Below are 20,346 nucleotides of genomic sequence, written 5' to 3' on the forward strand. Positions count from 1 at the left end.
CTCAGGGGCCGGGGCGGGCTTGGCGGTTTTTTCTCCTCGCGTGGGCAAAGTCCTGAGGGGAAACAGCCCAAGCTGAGGGGAGTTACCATCTCCCCTACCTCCCCCGCCTCGCCCGGGGCGGTGGCTCCCCTCAGGATGGCACCCATGTGGTAAAATGCCGCCTTTTGGACCCAAGTATGGCTCCTCACCACACTGAAGCTCCTGATTCTACCCCCCTGCCTTATGCCTGCCTTGGGTGGGCGCCCATCATGCGAAGGGCAGCCCCAGGGAGGTAAGGTAGGTACTGTCTCCCCTCATTTTGGGCCGTTTCCCCTCACGACTTTGCCCATATGTGGGGAAAAAAATGCATCTTTGACCCACGGCTGGCCCCTCACAAAGCTTAAGATCCTTAATCCTCATCCCCTCTTGTGCCTGCTTTGTCAGGGCTTGGCCTCCAACATGGGCACCATCATTCTCCAGTCTGGCCAATGTGTTGGGCGACTAAAGCTAGGAAGGGGATTTTGAGGGTATTCCTGGCTCTTTTTGCCCAAAAGCTATTGCATTCCACTCAAAAGTACAGGCAGCGTTACTATGAGCGGGATTGCGGGGCGCTGCTGCTGGGGATGGCACTGCAGGTTGAGGGCACTGTGGGTTGTTGGGGTTTTTTAATGTGATTATTTGTTCCCAGCAGGAGTGGGTTCAGGTGGAAATACACAGCTGTGGAAAAGTCGGAACGAGTGGGAGCATGAAGTTCGCAGCTGAGAACGTTTCCAGACAGGAGCGATGTCTGAAAAGCCACCAGCACAGGTTGTAATCCCCACATCCCATTGGTATCGCTGGTGGAACGGCATAATGGCATTGTAACGGGCTAGCCAGAAAAGCTTAGAAAGGCTTAGAAAAGCAAAGAATAAAAAGAGGCATCCTGTGGAAAAGCCTGAGCATGACGGTGACGTACCGGGTTATAAAACAGCTTTGGCAAAAGCGTAAGCAAAACATCCCCAGCGCTGATGATACCCATTCTCAATAGGTATCAGCTTGTAGCTAAGGAAACAGAGTTATTTGTAAGAGAAACAAGACTTGAGGTTAACAAAAACATCTCAAGACTCAGGAAAAGGGCTTTTTAGCTTTTGGCCCACAGCATGTCCTGGTGTTGTCCCAGAAGAGTGGGATCATTACCTGGCATGCAGATAGCAATTCAAACACAGGGTCAAAGTATTTGCTTTATTTACAGTTCTGTGCAGAAAAGGGTGCTGGGTGATCTTTTGCAAAGCTAGCACACTAAAAGCAAGCTGTACAACATATTAATACTTCCCAACTTTTAGCCTCTCCTAATATACATATTTATCCCTACTCCAAGTAGTTCATTGGTCTCAACTTCACTCACTTTACTCAAGACATCATTTTCCCCCCTTTGAGACTACGTCATGAAAAGATTCACGCTTTTCCTTACGCTTGTCTCAAATTCTCATAAGTGTGCCCTCTTGGGATTGAACAATATTTCCACACACACTGAATCAGTAAATAGATACACAATTGTAACACATATTAGTCTCTTTAACCGCGTACTCAGATCTGGTATCCACAAGCTCAGCCATTTCCAGGTCTCAGCAAAACCAACAGAGGTGTCATCGTTTTGGATTTGTTGCAGAACTTTGATTTGTTTCACATAGGATTGAGGTATTTGCTTTATTTACAGTTCTGCGCCAAAAAAGGTGTAAGGAATATTAAAGGAATGTTGTTTTTACAAAACTGAGGAGCTGGCACCTGACCCCAGCTGGGGGGAAGGACCAAGAGACATCAGACTATGGATCCTTAATGTAAGTCTCTTCAAACTAATCCTGGAATGCAAACTGATATACCTGTATTTACAAGTTAATCAAGGGGAAGGGTAGCCAAAGAGCCTTGAACCCATATTTTAAATAGATGGATAAGGGGAAGGGTATTGTTCGGGTTAGAGGAATGAAATATGTAAACTGAGGCAGGTGTTGGGTGGTCTGTAAACCCTGAAGTACCCAACGAATAGGGAACAGGGAAGGGAAATTGTGGCCAGGATTAGGGTGATATAAGCGGGGGCTGTTTGCCCTATTATGTGTGCCTACCTCTAGGTAGAACACCTGATCTTGCAAAATGGTTATTAAAATATGCCTTGCTGAGAGATCCTGCCTAGGCCTATTATATTTGCAAGCTAATTGTTTCCTACAAAGGTGCCAGGTGGTCTTTCGCAAAGCTGGCACACCAGAGGCAAGCTGAGTTACATATTTATACATTTCCACTTTAAACCACTCCTAACATATTCTACGTATTTATGCCTACTCAAAGATCCTTGGTCTAAACTTGCTCAGTTTGGTTTAAAGGTACCGTCCACTTTTATTCTTCTACACGTGCTTCAGGAGCAGTGGGCTTTTCTGAGTAGGGGATGTTTTGTGAGTTGGAGGTTGCGATCTCCCCCTACTGCCTTTACTTTTCCCCTAGTTACTGTTGATTTCTGATGACTTCGTACTTCTTGGCGATTATCCTGCTTGTTAATTCTTTCTGGGGCCGGATGTTCCTCTCCTACAAGTCTTTTTGGTTCCTCTTGAAGGATTTAGTGGTCACTAAAGCCTTCAGTTCCTCATGTATCTTATTTTTATCTTTTCCAGGGCAGTTATATTTTAGCTAAGGAAGCATAGCAAGCAGTTCTACGCAACGCAGATCCTCAAATCTTAAACAATAAATCATTACTTTTACACTCATTTAGCAACAGGATGGATTCAGATCACTTCTTAAAAGAAAATTAAGAATCAAGACGTCACTGAGGAGACCCGTATTTTATACAAAGAAAGATCAGGTACTTTACTGCCTGTCTACACAGTCGGGCTATTGCTTATACAGTTGAGAATTTTCACTGAATAAATAGATGGCCATGATATATTTAGACAACTATTGAAATTGTGTTGGAAAGTATGTATCTCACCTGTCTCCCACCTCATTAACAGCCAAACCAAAGTGTCAATGCAATGATATGCAAAGGCTCAAACAGTTAGAGTAGGCAAAGCCTTTAAAGCCAAGAGATAAAGGGGAAAGGAAAGTATAGGAATAAAGAAGTATTTTAAAGCTTCCAGGCACTCTGTGTTAAAGCAGAGTGGCGTGACCCAGCTGTCTCATTGTGCAGGGGTACTTGCTGTGTTTCCTGGGAAGGTGAATAGTACAGTATGCAAACTGAATTATCTTGTTGAAGGCTTTGGCTCAACCCTCTCCGAGGGTGGAAGGTGGAGACTTTTGGAGTATATAGCAAAAATTGTTGACAGTGAGGATTTTGTTCTGTATGTTTCACAGAGATGCAACCTATAAGGGGTTGGATTTGTGATCTCTTAATACCTAGCAGCATGTCAGCTGTCAACAAATAAATCTCACTTGAGAGGTAATGCACTCAGTTGTTTTATTGGGACTTCTGTTTCAGCTGCATCTTGGGCACAGCGCAAAGTACTTCACTGTTTCTGTCGCTGTTTGTGGCCTGTTTGTCTGAGCCTTGCACAATGTGCTGCTTTTCCTGCCCTGGGATCTCGAGGCAGTCGTAGGTGAGTACCAAACAAGCACAGAGCGGTTGGGTTTGGCACTAGAAACCTGAGTTAAACTCCCATCATCTCCCGTTTAGAGATCAGAAGTATTTGAAATGGTAACTTCAGGAAAGAGGAGCAAAGTCTCATTCTCTGTAGAGACACAAAAGATTGTTTTGAACAAACACATACAAACTAACAGTATATTTCCAGCTCTGCACAGGATATGGCCAGTTCTTAGACTTCTATTTCATATTTAAAATATTTCTAGGAGTGTTTTCATGTACAAGGTGACTTTACACTAGTATTTTTCATAGCAGTTTCTATTATTTCATATATCACCGAGACCCTAGTGCTGTCTTTAAGCTACACTAAAGGATCTGAAAGAATGGGGAACAGCCCCACAGTGATTCAGAAGACAATCTCCTCAGCAAAGAGGCGGAACACCCACTGCGCCTCATTTTAATTGCTAGCACATTAAACAGATAAACAAGCTCCTAATGATTGCATATGCATTTCACTGGTCATGGGGCTGTGCTGGAAAGGGCTCAGGTTAAACACAGAAAATACAAGCTTGTGCAAGAAGATGAGGCTAATAACTAGTTATTGTTTTTAAAAAAGGTCACTGTCCACTATAAAACCATGGCAATTCAAAATCAATGAGACAAACATAAGGGTTCTGATCGTTTGTTTAGTAAAGTTCTTTTAGATGTAAATGGGTCCTCAAAAGTGATTCCTGGGAGCTTTCCGGTTTTACAAGGCTGCACTAAATTTGTAAGTAAGCATTTCAATATCAGTGCAGAGGAGTAATTTGGATTTCAGTTTGAGAAGAGGTCCAGAGGGGAAAAAAATGCAAATGCTCCATCATTGTTTCCTATGAACTTCTTTAGTTTATATCAGGCGTATCTAACCACAAGTCATTTCTAGCGCATCATCTTTTATAACAAAATCAGCATGAAACTACCTATGGTGCCGTTTTCAGGAAATACTGTCTGAAGTTGTTTTGAAACCTATTGAGGGTATTTTCTAAAACACAATGAAAAATAGAATTTCCATGTTCTACATAATTATTTACCATAATGAATCTGTAATTGGTTGTAGTGGGAAAATGACTTTGCATATTACAGCAGTGTGAGAGAGAAAAAGAGAACTCATAAGAGGTTTTTGTTAGAGATTGTAAATCTTCAGATTTTCAAAATGTGAATTTAAAAGGTAGTTAAATAAAAACTGATTTGTGATAGCACTTTTCATTCCAGAATGGGAATTCTGTGTCCTGAATTGTCACGTGAAGATCGTTACTCCCCACTGTGAGCTCTTACATACTCCTATTGCATCACATTAAATTGCCACATCCTGTCTTGTCACATGAGATGGTTCATTATGTGTTTTTGGTGGCTTTCACGGGATTTCTTCTATCTATTAAGGCAAGGGAAACCTTATCAATAACATATTCTGTGAGGAGTTTTGTGTGTGATGGAGTCTGAGTCCATAGAGGCCGTTGTGGCCTCTGGTCACAGAGGAAATGTTTGAGTGCTGCTCTCTGCTGAAAACATTGCTGTATTTGAATGGTTGCACAGGCTCTTTTCAGAACATCTGTGCAGGGCGTTTGTCACCTTCAGAAATAAGGAAAGACCAAATGACTTGTACAGCGCCTATGTGGCCTCAGTTGAGGTATGTGCACATCACTGCTCAGACAGTTCCACAACGTGTCAGAGACAAACAGGCCAGGTGAGTTAGAAATCTGGTAGGTACCAGCCTGCCTGATGCCACTTAGTCAAGTGCAGCCTCCATGTGCTGAAAATACATCTTTTCCTTCTTCAAACCTTGTCCTCACACAGAGTGTTATCTTCTCTCTGGAGAACAGCTACAGTTCTTATCCCAAAACCCTGGACAAAGTGTTTACACAGCAGCCAAGTTGCAGTTTTCACCCACTACAAATATTGTGATGTCCTTTTTTGATCCTTGTTGTGTCGTCTTTATGTTGAAATTAGAAGCTCAAAAAATTACAAATACGCCTGTTTCAAAAGCAACCATATCAAATTGTTCTCTTTTGTTCTCCTTCATCTTTTTTGTTTCTTTCCATCTTCACGTAGGGTGATGCTGGTTAATTCATAAGTCAAATTTCCATTCCTTATTTCTGCTTCTTCTATGCATCAATTTCTAAACCAAGCTGTATGCAAAATGCAACTGAGAAAGTTAATGCACTAACCTCTTCTGAAAACACCTTTTTTTCTATAAAGCCTTCCTGTTCCTCAGTGCTTTGATGGCCTGTAATTACCATTAATGGTGATATATTTCTTTAGCAGCCGAAGGGCAGAGAAAACATATTTTAAGATGTCCCCAGCTGAGTGTGTGCTATTAGCTGATCTTTTCAGGAGTGAAGAATCTGCTTCCATTGCCAGTCTGAGCATTCAAGTAATTCAAATAGCACAGAATTCCCTGCCTGCAGCTGTAGAAATGAGGAACGATTCTAGGTTTTGGCTCTCTGTATAACACTTTGAAAACTAATTATATTTATTACACAGTCCAGGGAGAAAAAAGAGTTTGTCTCTAATTTTGTGTTCTGCTTTCTTTTTCATGCAAGCCATCCTTTCATTTTCTTTACTTACATAGAACAGATCCCCAGGCAAGGATCTCTTCTGCTGGCTGGCAGCTGTTCCTTATTATCTGATGGCCAGCCACAGTTTTAGGAGAAGAAATACACAGAAGTTGTTCTCAGCCTTTGAGTTTCACAGTCGCAGCATAACAGGGAAGTAGGAAACCCGGGAGTGACCCTCTTCCCTGTGAACTTCACTGGCTCGCCTGCAGCTGAGTTGCTGCTGAGTGAGATGGTGGCATCCAGAAAGCCAGGCTGATGATCCTCTGTCAGTTGGCATCACATCTCTGCTCTCCAGTGCAAAGCTGTGTCAGCAGAGTGATGTTCACTATGGATGCATGTTTTGGGGCCCTAGGTACAAAATCACTTTAATCCAGGGGCACTATCACATCCTTGCTCTTTCCTTTTGAATCCCCGGCTCTTCAGAGGCATTTTCTCTTTTTTGGGGGAGTCTTTTGTCTTTTGTGCATGTGAGCAGGGAGCAGGAACACATTTGTCACTCATATGGAAAGTGATGATGTTTTCCTTATTTGATGCCACATTTTGGTTAGCAATCAGTGAACTGGAAAAGGAACGGCACGTGCACTGGTAATTATTGCTTTCCACAGAAAGGGTTGAGTTCAGATCTCATCCATTCTATCCTACCAGAGAGGGACCATGTCCTCATGGTTTGGGTCTGACTTGCGTGTCATTCTGGTTTGGATCTTCCAGCACTGCGGCTTGTCAGCAGTTGTCAGTGGGAAGTCTCTTGCTCTGGAGATCACCTTCCCAGCGCCTGGGATATCGGTCCTGTTTGGTCACTTATGGGGAAAACAGCACTTTTAGAACCCCTGAGTGCTTTATATGCTTGGGAACAGGGCTCAGGTCTCTCCCTTCTGGCATGATATTATTATTAGAAGGCTGAGAGGGGGTCTTATTTATGCTGATAAATATATCCAAGGTGGGTGTCAAGAGGTTGGACCAGACTCTGTTCAGTAGTGCCCAATGACAGGGTGAGGGGCAACAGGCACAGACTGAAACACAGGAGGGTCCATCTGAACATGAACTTCTTTGCTGTGAGGTGCCAGAGCCTGGCCTAGGCTGCCCAGAGCGGGTGTGGAGGCTCCTTCTCTGAGACATTCAAACCCCCTGGACGTGACCCTGTGTGATCTGCTCTGTGACCCTGCGTGAGCAGGTGGGTTGGACTGGGTGATCTCCAGAGGTCCCTTCAACCCAAACCAGTCTGGGATTCTGTGATAATTGAAGCGGCGTGATCAGCACAGCTATGTCGTAATGAGGCCGTGTGTCACGTGGCTTGTTCTCTCAGAAAATACAGAAACCTTTGGGGATCCTAAGTGGTTTGACCTGGTCTTGCAGGTGGTTTCACCATGTGTGGGCAGCTCCATCAGTGTGACAACCCCATAATTATGTGACTTGTCTTTCTGGAGCATGTCAAACCCTTCCAGTTCTTGAGTAGCGTGATCTCATACAGCACACACAGGCTGTGGAATGGCTTGGAGTTTTAAAAACACAGAGGTAAATACAGGAACTCTCAAAGTCCGGCCAAAATGGGTTTTCCAAGAGTAAAAATAAATAATAACAGTTTATTTTCCCCCATAAGTAAGAGGGGGAGAGAAACTACACAATGTGGATGTGTGCTCTGTATATGGAAAAGGTAAATTTCTGGGTTGTATTTTCAACAAACAGAAGGCAGAAAAATAGCTCAAAGATTGTAACATGCTCAAGGCAAGGGACTAGTTAGAGTAGTGAATCATGAAAGAATTGGTAAATATAATAATTAATCCAGCGGCAATCTTTTTTTTATGGTTCTGACAGGCTGGGTTTGGGCTTAAATGGCCAAAAGAAAGGCATAATAATGGAGTTTACTGACAGCACAAAGCTTGACAGTGACCAAATACAGAGAACAACCAGTCAGAGATGGGCTGAAATTTAACAGTGAAAAACTGTGCTCTTGTAGCGAACGACAGGGATTTCTGCTGCAAACTCATCAGCTCAAAGTAATGAAGAGAAAGGCTTGAACAGACCGGCCGATCTCCGAGCAGCTGTGAGCCATCTGTGCGGTGTGGCCACGTAACGGCAAAGGCGAGTTTAAGTCAGGTCAGAAGAGACGCGGTCGGCAGAGACAGGGAAAGATTAATGCTGTTGTAATGACGATGCCGACAGCACGGCCTCCCCTGACCGCTGCCATCCCTCCCCGCGTGACAAGAGGGATGCGAAAGGCTCTGAAAGAGCTTCAGAAAAGTTCAGCATCAGGAGCTGGTGTGAAACGGATCCAGCCGTACCACGCTGCATTCAAAGCCACGTCTCGTTAAATTATTTCAGGGTGAAGAACTGGAAATGGGGGCAGGTTGCCAATTTATTCAGATGTACAGTCATGGCTGGTCAGCAGCTTTCTAAAATTGCAACAGTCAACTAAGACAGATTTTCTTCATGATCAAGCCACCTTTTTAATAGATTCAGTAAACAAAATATTGTCTGGTAACATTTCTCTCTATCCTAAGGCAGTAAAATATCCTTATGATACTGCTTTTAGATTCCTTCTACATTTTCTATTTTCTTTTCTTTAAAAACATGTTGATCACACACACTACCTTTAGAAAAACTCAGGCCACTGTTAACTTTTATTGGCCAATCTATGTTATAGATATTTACAGATATTTCTCAGGAAGTTTGAAGGCAATTTAAGTTCAAACATTTCAGACTTTCTTATCTGGACTAGTTAACTTTGTCACCTCTTTTTTTCCCCATGGGTGGTAACAACTCACTGCTGGTTTGCTTTGCTTCTCTGCCCTATTTTGTGAAGCCCAGCTTTCTTCTCATATAGATTTGAGAGATGGCGATGCATTAGGAAGCCAGAGAGATTATCGTACTTGCTGATACCCTCACGCAAGAGGAGAAGCAAATGGCAAGCAGTGACTCCTAGATCCTTTCAGCACTAAAACGAAGGTGGATGCTTGTTCTGGCCTCCTCAAAGTCTGTGGGCATGTCAAAAGTACATCTCGGTTATGGTAGCAAGGCCAGTCCATATCGGTTGTCGATAAATCTCACGCTCAAATAAACCGCAAAGCTGTTTTCCGCTGTTCATTTGTTTCATTTTAGCTCTTGTGTATTTAGCTCTTTTCATGGTTTCCAGGCAACAGGTTGCGAACAAAGCATATAATCTGTGTGTGCTTTTGGAAAGGTTTTGCTCCACCCAGAACCGGGCTGAGCCTGACGGCAAACAGAGCTTTGCAGAGGAAAGGTGTTGATTTGCTTTGCAGCTTTGCCCGGAGCTCAGCTGATCTTGCCTGCGTTTCAGAGCGCAGATTCAATAACGGGAATGAATGGCACGCCAGTCATCGGGGTCTATTCTTTTAGCACCATTAGCAGTTGCAGCACAAAAGGCAAATGAACAGAAAGAGGCATTCAGCTGGAGTTAGCTGAGTCTTAGTCTTTCGCCTAGAAAATCCTTCACTTCCCCATTGACATCTGTGGTAACAAATTAAAAACTTTTGTCTGCTTGCCCCTCCAAACCAGCTCATGGCAGTAATGCTTTTAGCTTAGACAAAGGAAAAGGGAGTTGTAGGTTGGATTTACCATTCATTAAGGTAAATTCATTTACTCTTCTTTATACAGGCTTGAAAAGTGCTGCACGGTACAATAACGGTGCCTGCGGCGTGGGCCTGGAGAGAGAAATGATGCTGAGATGTTTCAGGAATGCCTTTTGAGTCTTGTGCTGAAAACCAAAGAGCTATGAAAATCATCTTATTTTCTTTATATGTGTATGAAGAATCCATTCAAACTCAAAAGAACAATAAAGAAATAATCTAGAAAAGGCTTGGGTCCAGGCAAGCTTTTCTTTGCTGTTAGTGACGTGGTTGAGGAAAGGAATCTCGGACAGAAACAAGCTGTACGTGGGCGAGTGCTGCTTGATAACCCGGTCAAACTCCAGCATTTTTCTTCTTGCTTTCTTTGGGGGATTATGAGGTCTGTCGTGGTTTTGCTGATGACAGTGAGCTGGTCTGTCCAGAGAGCCTGAAGTCAGAGTTTCCTAAGCCGTAGGGTCTCATTTTTCAGTCACTGCTTTTATAACTGGGGAAATAGTGCTGTGCAGAACAGTTGCTCTTATTTCTTTCCACTTTCTTGACATTTACCCTGATTAAATGTCTGTGTTTCCTTCACTCATGTCAGGATAAAATCTTTTCTTTTTGGCACATTTCTCTTGCTGGAATTCACTTTTGCATTTGATATGTCAACGGTGCAGGGCTGTGTATTGATTTTGTAAGGCCTTTTCCTTAAAATGCCAGGATGATTTTCCTTTGCTTCAGTGCTTGTCATTGGATCCCTGTTTGCTCAGGCACTGACCACACTTCTTTAGATGTGGATGTGAAATGAGTCTTATTGAAATCTGGCTGGATCTGACCCGTAGCATTAGTTGTACAAGGTGTTATTACTGAAAACCATCATTTGGGAAGAGTCAATAGCTTTAGTCCATGACACCATGTTATACATGTTCACTGCATTGACACCTTTGCCTTTGAGGGGCAGGAAATGTTCTTCAATAGACCCATAACCCGTGACTGTCGAACAAATTCACTTGTGAACTCATTTTGTACAAAAGGGATTCTTATAACTGCTTATCCTACTGAAAGGAATTCCTTTATTTTTATGAAAAACAGCCACCTACAATTACCATTCAGTAATTTAAAATGCAGGTTGCTTTCCTTTCTGACACAGAAAATGTACGTCTACACACAAAAAAAGATATTTAATCATCATATGCTGCATTAACAGGATAGGAAAATTAATCCCATCCAACGTAAAAGTGTAAATATTATTAGCTGAATCAAGATGAACGTGACATTCCTGGTGAGCAAGTCTATTTTTGGGAAATCGTGGGGTTGGAATAAGGTTAAAATTAACAAAGGTGACACTTGGATCTTGTTGCTAACTGTAAAGCATTCCCTCTTTCACAAAAAGGTTGCAGCTTGCTCCTTTTGTAAAACTCCTGCTTTAGCTTCCCTATAATTTTGGCCTGAGAAATTCCAGCTGAATTTTGAGGTCAAGGCAGATTGTCTCACTACAAACAGAGCAAGTTTACACAACAGTCTCGCTTGAACTGGTGCCATCCCCGCATCACCCCTCAACTCCAAAACTACCTCTCAACTTCTCGTAAGGTAAAATTCAGTCGGTTGTACTGAGCCAAAGCTGTCGTTTATCTCATGGAAAATGTTAAAAGTGAATCGGCTTCCTCTGTTGTCAGTGTATTTTTATTACTACTCCGACTTAAGCAGACACAGAACAAAAGACTTGCGGTCTGTGTGTTTAAAGATCCTGCTCAGGCTTTTCTGGTCATACCAAAGCTGCTGATGGCAGTGCAAATATCCTGTTGCACATTCTGTAGATATTATAAATCTTCCTGCTGATGAACAAGTGTTTTCTTACTAGTTGTTTATTTAATAAGGAGAACTGATATTTGCATTTGAATCTATTACAGTTTTAAGCCCCTATGTATTTTGCGCAAGAAAAACACACTTTGCAAAAGCTTTGATTATGCCACCCACGGTTGGAGATTTCCTCTTGGATAATTTGACACTGCTGATAGGGTTTTTTTAGCCAGATGAAAGCCTTCTGTGTTTGACTCCTGAGCGTATTTTGGCATTTGGCTCCTGCAGCAGCCGTAAGCAAGTCAGAGTCCAGAAGCCCGTTAAAGTATGTGCGGTCTGAACAAGGGCTAATTTATTACCGAGAATAACTTTGAGCTGACACAGAAAGTCAGCGCTTCTTCTTGGCACAGGAAAGCCAGCTAATTCTTCCAAGACCTCAGAGCACGTTATTTTTCGCTGAAAAGAATCCTGGGCTGTTAAACACAAAGAGAACCTGTGAGAAGCCCTGCGGCACCGAGCCTGGCGCCAGGAAAGTCTCACTGCAGTTTTGTGCTCTGTACGCGTTGGTGGAGACGTATGGGACTTCATGTCTGACACGTGTGGCTGCTCCTGTATGAACTAGACATGCTTGTGTCACTCAGGGAAGACAAATAGTCTTTCCTAAATACCCCTTTTCAAATTATTTAGAAGCAAATAAACAAAAATAGGTATTGAGACAGAAAGGAGATGTTAGGAGTCTGCAAAACTGCATCGTGCCCGTGTGCAACTCCCGTCTCTGAAGGGAGGAGGAAGGGACCTATTTGGAGGTATGGAGGTTTATGGGGGAACCCAAAAATAGCTGAGGGCAGCCAGATGGTGATAACAGAGCTGGGACTGTCGTCCTTGTCCTTGAACTGAAGGCAAAGCAGGCCCACCCTGAAAAACACGTGGTCATGGCCAGAAGAAAGGTGACAGTTCTGAGCCACCTTTTTCAAGGAGAGGAGCTAAGGTTGAGCTGCGTGAGAGGGAGCGTCGTGACTAGGAGACTGTCGAGGTTTGATTGCGGGGTGACAATAAAACTGTGGCAGATGTATTGTTAGCCCCCTTATCTCCCTCTTTCCCCTTTAGCTCATCCCTCTCCCCACTTCCCACTCAGCACAGGCGATCGGGAGGGAAAGAAGGACAGAGAGAAGAGAGTTGGAAAAATTAAAAATATTTTACTAATGCTATTAATAAAATAGAGAAAAATAATACAAAATATACAAAACAAATCTTTAAAGTCCCAGCAACTGCAGAGCCAGCAGCCGAAGTCCTGGACTGGACTCTACAGCCAACCGGAGCTGGATTCAGTCTGTCACTGGCCTCAGTTCACAGGGACGACTCGCAAGATCCTCTCCTAATATTGGCCATAAGGAAAAAGGGACAAGATCCTCGTGATCTCCCACTTTTATATGAAGTATCATGTGAATGGGATGTTATACTCTGTTGGTCAGTTTTTGGTCATCTGTTTCTCGTTGCCCCTCTGGCGAGATGTGTATCCATTCTTATCAATGACCTTGCACACCATTGCTATGTTCACCAAAACATGTATCTGGCTTTCAGGAAAATGCAGCTAATAAGACGGCTGTAGCTGACAAGTAAATTCACTAAAAGAGAAACTCATTTTTAACAAAATCAGGACAGAGACTTTGCAGGAGTGCCCGGCCAGATGAGAATCCAGCCATCTTCCAAATCAAGCATTTCAGGACAAATTACAGTTAAATAGATTTATCTCGGGGTGTCTTTGATCTCTCCCATGATAAAGAGCAGCTCTGCGGCACAGAGGAGGGTACCGAGGGTGGTGGGAGCTGCATCCTTGGAGCACGGCTGTGGTCTGAGCATCAGGTGGAGAAGGATACAGAGATCATCTCAGACAACATCTGAGAAAGGCTTCAAGTGGCAGCAAAAGGAAAGAGAAGGCATGTTGAGCTCCCAGGGAGGATTCCTATCCAGGGCAGAGAAGAGATGGAGTTTTATTTGTTCCTAGTTTGGAAGGAAATTTTTGCAACAGTGAACTTCACTTGAATTACAGCCCTTTGCTGCTCTCAGCCACGTTTCTATCAGAACAGTCCCCGGGACACGGAGATAATAAAGCTATTGACATCTTGGGATCAGTGGGGTTTAAAATAAGCCAGATAAGTTCCTTTTTAGGGAATGAATCCAGTGCACCATTAACAGCAACAGCAGTGTCTCTGGTCTCAGTTACAGCCCTGGTGCTGTTCTCTCCCTTTTCCTTGCGGCTGGTTGCTGTTGCCCTACAAATTGTCACTTGTAACCCCAGCCGGCAACTAGGACCACACAGCCACTCGCTCACTCCCTGCCACCCAAAGTGGGATGGGGAGAGTGTTAGAAAGAAAAACAACCTCATGAGTTGAGATACGAGCAGTTTAATAGGGCAGTGAAGGAAGATAAACCACTAATAGTAGTAATTATAATAATAATAGAACATACAAAACAAGTGATGCCCAATGCAACGCCTGTAACAGCAGGGCCCAGCCCTCCTAGTTCCTTCAGGCAGGATTTCAGCACATCAGGCAGAAAACCTGTGGTTCTTCACTTGAGCCTCCGGCCTTGGTGCAAGGGTGTTCGCACTTCATCAAGCACTTCAAGGGTGTTCGCACTTCATCAAGCTCCATCAGCAGGAGTGGGAAGCTGAGCAAGCACAAGGGGCAGCCTGTGTTCCTCCCACTGCAAAATCAGGGCGAAGATAGGCAGTTTGGGGCCAGCCTTACAGCAGGCGAAACCAAAACCTTTTCTCTCCTTGACTTGAGAAAGGGTTCAGCAACTGGAGGCAGGATTTGGCCCACAGGTGTTTTTGCAAATAGTAGGTCCTACATAGCGAAAAATGTTCTTTAATCAGCATATTTTACTTTATTGCAATTAACTCCATTATGCTAATACAGTGTTACTGATTAAAGACCCTAAGCTTGCCTCTAATAGTCCTAAATTACTGCTAGGTTAACGAGATTTCAATTTCTAAACATCCCGTGCATGCCATCCAGATGGCATCTGTATTCATGTACATAGTGAATACAAATTATTCTTGCAACATTTACCTCAAGCATCCTTCCTACATCAAAAACATCATGCTGCACTCAGTTAAAAAAAGCTTTCCCGTGTTTAAGTGCTCAATTTAATACTATTATTATTAGCCCTGTGTTATTGCTGCTGTATATTTAAGCGGGTGTCAAAGGACATGGTGTACAAGCTGAGCTCTGAGGGACGTGGGACAGTGGGTGACACCGGATCAGCTATTTGCTGGCATTTATTCATCATGCGCCATTTATCCTTATTGCACAAAGGGTGCACGGACTGTAGTGATGGTGAAGCACTGAAATCAAATGACAGCTGCGGCTGTAATTCCAGAAGCTCAGCGCAGCCTCGCAGCACCTTTCAGGAACAAACCCAGCCCTTGGCTGACTCAAGGGGCTCCCAATTTGATTTTGTTCCAGCCGTCTCATTTCAAATCAAGAGCAAATAATTTTTGCGATGATTTATGATGTATTAAATGTTAAAAAGATGGTGGCCGTTATTAATGAAATTGAAGTCTTTCCTAGTTGTAAGTTATCATAAAACCGGATCTGAGCTAATGTAATTTAAGGGAAACATAGTACGCTGCAATCTAAGATACCAGCAAGAGGCCAAACGTGTTACACATGCTCTTTTACAGTCCTCAAATATTAGTCCGATTTGCAGAACAAACACATTCAACCCTCTGCCCTTGTGCCGTGACCCGTGAATAATGCTGCTAATAGGACTGACACGTCTGGCCGGCGCTCCGGGACAAAACTCCTGGGGAATTTGATGGGAGCTGCTCAACTTCCCGCATTCTTCCCACAAAACCTCTGCCATCGTCTCCTCCAAAAGGCACTCCAGCCCAAGCAAGGGAGATCTGAGCCACATCGGTATCTGAACCACCTGTAGAACAAATGTGCTTTCCTGTTGCCTTTTCTTTCTTTAAGCGGTGGTGTAAACATTATTTTACACTGATAAGCTTTGTAGCCAAAAGGGTAAGACTCTCTCGCATGCTTGGCACTAGCAGGGTGGTTATGTGATTCTGAGTTTTATATGGTTTATACAGTTTTCTGGTTCTCTTAAACTAAAGTATGCATGCTCCACTTGGATTTTGGTTGTAAATCTTCAAGTTACCAAAATTTGCCATCAAAATGAGAACCTTAGCATCAGCTTCTCCTCTCGCTTCCTCAATCCCCTTTGCCCAGACCCACGGCATGACAGCAGCAGCACTGGGAAGGAAGCTCCTGTCCAAAGCAAGACTATTGCCCACACTCTATAAGAACAACAATAATAATATCTTTATTATTATTGTTGTTGTTCTTATTATTATTACAGCAAATGGAGACTTAACTTATAGACCTTATTCTAATTTGAGGAATAGAGCTGATGTAGTGACACGGGACACAAATGACCAAGCAGCTTTAGGCAGGGCATTGGACATTAAAATAAATGATAACTACTAGACCCTCTTAAAACAGGCTCATGCTGATGTTAGTCTTCATCAGAGCTGCGTTCAGTAGGAACAGGAATTAGTTTTTCAAATACAGATCTTTTTCTTGCTTTAGACTAGCTGCCCCTAGAGGGAAAACTATGAAAATGCAGTTTGAGAAAGTTTGAGAAAGAAACTCGTGCCCTCCCTGGGTGCCAGCAGCACAAGAGGACAAAACCCCGAACCGTTTGGAAACGGCAATTCCCAAAAATCATCTGAGGTGAAGGATAAATACAGGGTGTGATCAGAAAAAGCCTCCAGGGTGGGACCCTGGGACTGAGCGGGACAGATCTGTCGCTCCATGACAGCAACATCTCTGGGCTCAGCAGAAAACCTCTTCCCAGCCTCTGCCTTGAGCGTTTCCTCCTGTTCTCTGGTGATTTTAGCAGCTGCTCTGAGGATGAACCTGCTGGCGAAGGGAACACAAGGAGCATCTGCAAGTTAATCTTTTCCTCTTTGGAAAGCTGAGAGCTAATGGGGCTCCACAAGTCACCGCAAAGATGCAGCTGTGCAGCCGCTCTGGTGAAATCCCACCTTAGCGCTGCTGATTTCCTAAAGTTTTCTTCTTCTACCTCCTGCCCACAGCCTGGCTGAGGTAATTGGGTTTTAACCATTCTGTAATTAACGCCTTTTAGGCTGCAGTAGAGCCCTGTGCTGATGGACCTGCCCGAGCACTCAGGCACAGTCTGTGGGGAGGAGGATGCTACGGTCCAGTCTCAGCCGAGCTCTGCTAGTGTGTGTGTGTTTATGGAAAAACACAATTTACCTTTTGGGGGTAAGCACAGGGTTTTACAAGGAAACAGGCAAACAGAACCATTATACACAATTAATGTTAGAAGTCCTGGGGAAAAAAACAAAGACTTTTTGAACGAGCAACACTAATGTTGTGGGCAAAATAGAGGGCTGCGGCATGTGAGGTGCAGTTTCGATAAGAGTTTCAAAGCGAATCAGGTCAAAACTCCTGCCACAGCCTGCAAGAGCACAGAGACAGCGGCCCGGTGGAGCTGCTGTCGGAATGCTGCTGGATCCGTCTCCTTGTGCCCCTCGCTACCCTCCTACGTGGTGCCCTCCGTCAGCCACGCTCCTTTGCGACTCAGCCATAGGGACAAAAATCTCATGTCAGCCTTAAAATCCTCCTGGCTAAAACAATTTGCTCCATAAACCGGCACCGGGGACTGTTGTGGTGAGGAACAATGCGCAATGACGTGGGAAAACCTTGTGGGTTTGGACAAGCATCATCGGGAGCAGGCGCTCGCTCCTTCAAAGAGGAGGCAGCACAGAGTGTCGGAGCCAAAGGTGCTGGAGAAAAGGGGGTGAGGGATATGAAAATCCCAGAGATGTTGTTCTCAGGAAACATGCCTGAAAAGAAAACATCGTTTTCTCCTAAAAAGAGCAACAAACCCTGTTAGCAGCGATGGAAATGGCGGGGGGGGGAACCTGCTGTGGTTGTCATGGGCTGGGACATGGGGTTCCCCTTGGGTCCTCTCTCAGTAACTGCTTCTCGTCTGCTTTCAATTCTCTTTTCTTCCTCCTTTCCTGCCTCTTTTTCATTTTTCTTTCTTCTATTTAAACAGAGAAATGTTTGCTATTGCCTTGCCGCTGGTAAGCATTTCTCCTTTTATTTCAAATTTTGATGCGTTTTCCCCCAAAGACACATGTTGTTTTAATCAGGAGCACTCAGCCATTAAAACCAAATTAAATGAGTTTGCATATTTTTCTAATGATCTGAAATGAACAGGAGGAAAACTCTATGACGGGTTATGTATGAATGTAGGACTAGTTACACTTATACAGTTATACACTTATACAGTCCTAAAATTACATTTAGCCCTTTGAAGGCAACTGTGAAGCTGATGTGGCCCCCGGTGAAAATGAGTTTGACACCCCTGCTCTACAATCTTGCATTTATAATGCTGCTTGTCTGCAACAGATCACTGGGTGATATTGCTGCTGATCTGAGAAGATGACGCTATCTCACCATTAATCGCTTGCTTGAATAATAAAAATAGCAGAATTGGAATCTCCTGCCTCCTTTGGAAATGGAAATTTTGGTCTCTTTTACCGTGTATATTGCAGCTTCTTAAAACCATGGCGTGTGAGGTAATGTGCCCTTTGCTTGACTCAGTTCCCGATGTACTTAATTCTTATTTTTTGCTCTGCTGCCGCTGCTGTTGTCCTTCACACCATCAGGGACAGTGACAGAGCCCCATGGGACTGCGCGACGCGCTCTGCAAATCCAGAGCAATGAATGTTCCTACCATTCCTATTTTTAAGGCTTTTAAAAACGTCCCAGTCAGTGCAGCCCCATCTAACTTGAGGGCTAGCGTAAAGAATAAATGATGTCATATGGTGTCAAAATGATATCATGAAGGTATTGACTCGACAATGCCATTTAATGATAAATGGTATAATGGATAAAGCCACTAAATAACAGACATGACCCACTGAAATGATGCAACCGACATAAATGTTGCCAGTCGATGTGATGTCATAAATGCAATCAGTGAGTAAATGATGTCATCAATACAATCAGTGAGTAAACGATGTCATGTGGTATCAAGTGACGTCATGAGTGAAGTGACTGGGTAAATGGTCATGGCCGTACTGACAGATGTACCTGCTGAGTGTGGTAAGATGAAGGCTATTGAAATTTTATTCAAGTTAGTTTAATATTAGTTCGTTAACGAAGTATTAGTGTGCTAATAGTAAATATACTACATCTAAATAGAAACATATCTTCAAATTGAATATTGTTTATTACTTGTTGCTCAATACCTAATGCTTATTAATGACAATGATCTGTTAGCATTTTACTGTTGATTCAGTCATGCATACATCGATTTTGATTAATTGATTAAACCAAACCACTGGCTGAGAAGGGGGTTGTCCTTCCTGCCCCTACAAAGGCACCTCTATCCCTCAGAAAACCCCCCAAAATGGTGGTTTTTTGGTGCCAGCACAATCCCTAGCGCAGCAGGAAAGGTTGTTTGCAGGAACACAAGTGGCTCAGCATGATTAAGCCCAGGACAAGTATTTCTAAACCTCTCGGACGGCCCTTTGTCATTCCCGAAAGGGAGGTCAGGCTCCCCGGGAATCAGTTTACACAGCCTGCAGGTTCGTATTATTTGCCAGAAAATGCCCATACTAGGGGAACAACCCCAGAAAGGGGGAATTTATTATATGATCACCCCAGGAGAAATGTTAGCGACATTAATCCCATTATAGCATTAGTAAGATGGGATCACAAGAAATGATAGTCGGGGAGAAAACAGCGCCTTGCTGAAAAGCAGGAACCCCCGCCAGCTTCCCTGCTTCCCCAGGAGAAACAAGGCTGGTCCAGTTTCAGCTTCTTAAACCTTTCCTGGTGCGGCCACGCTCACGCAAGCCAGCCTTGCAAAGCTTTTGGAAGAATCAGGTTTTAAGCCTGGTCAACTTGGGAAAAAAACAGATCAGAGCGGCCGGTATTAAATCTATTCACAAATAAATCCCTCCCCCCGCCAAGGGATGGGAGAATTTAAGCTGTCAACACCTGGGTTGTCCCCAGACACAACCCCCCAAAAAAGAATTGAATTAAGAACAAGATCGTGGCAACAAGAGCAAGGGGGAGAAAAGGAGCTGCCTGAAAGGGTACAGGGTCATCTGGCATCTCTGAAAATTCTGTGTTTAAGGCAGTATTTTGTTAGCTCAGCGGGTTTACAAGGAGCTTTACGGGAGAAGATGAAGGAGTTGTGGCTCAGCTCTGGAGGACGCTGCTCCTGTCCATTCCTCTGGAGAAAACCTCCTCTGCCCTATTGACTAACAGCTGGGTGACCCACCATGGCGCCTGCATTTCTCATTCATTTCCATGATGACTTCCAGCAGGTGTCAAGCAAAGAGTGGTGAAATAGTAGCCGATATGGTACCCAGACCCTGGTTTACTATTTGAGTGAAAAAGATGCATTTATATGTAGCCCATGAGCGCTGGGCACAGATAACCAGGTAAAAATAATTTGCCTGAGGGAAAAGTCAAGTGAAATCTCACACACCCTCTTCCACTTGCATTTCCCCTCTCAACTACTACATGGCTTGCATAGGGTGAAAGTGTTTGCCCGCATCCTGAGATTGAAAAAAGCCTCATTCCCTCTTCATCAACACTGATGAGAAAGTTTAAAGAGCTGCAGGTCCTGGCAGATCGCAAAATGCAACTTTCACAATGGCTCTACATTTGAGTTTCATTACACACAGAATTTTCCCTTTGAGTAGCTAAACTATATTTGAAGAACCTGCAGTATTTGGTAGTTCTTTACATCACTGTGTTTCATCTGTCTCTGTGTATACATTACTATTTATTCAAGTTGAATTTTGATT

General features: G+C 43.6%; 1 long non-coding RNA gene across 2 annotated transcripts; it reads left to right on the plus strand.

The window, feature by feature from the left end:
* Positions 1 to 10: 10 nt before the first annotated feature.
* On the plus strand, positions 11 to 16,857 carry LOC309440662. Of its 2 annotated transcripts, none has more exons than XR_014184242.1 (5): positions 11 to 276; positions 668 to 786; positions 2,723 to 2,806; positions 3,419 to 3,536; positions 16,076 to 16,857. It is a non-coding gene; the product is annotated as an uncharacterized lncRNA (long non-coding RNA). The 2 variants fall into 2 exon arrangements; XR_014184243.1 differs by having other exon boundaries at positions 671 to 786.
* Positions 16,858 to 20,346: the final 3,489 nt, after the last annotated feature.

Source organism: Streptopelia decaocto, assembly GCF_964273445.1.
Source record: "Streptopelia decaocto genome assembly, chromosome: 5".
In the NCBI taxonomy this organism is placed as follows: Eukaryota; Metazoa; Chordata; class Aves; order Columbiformes; family Columbidae; genus Streptopelia; species Streptopelia decaocto.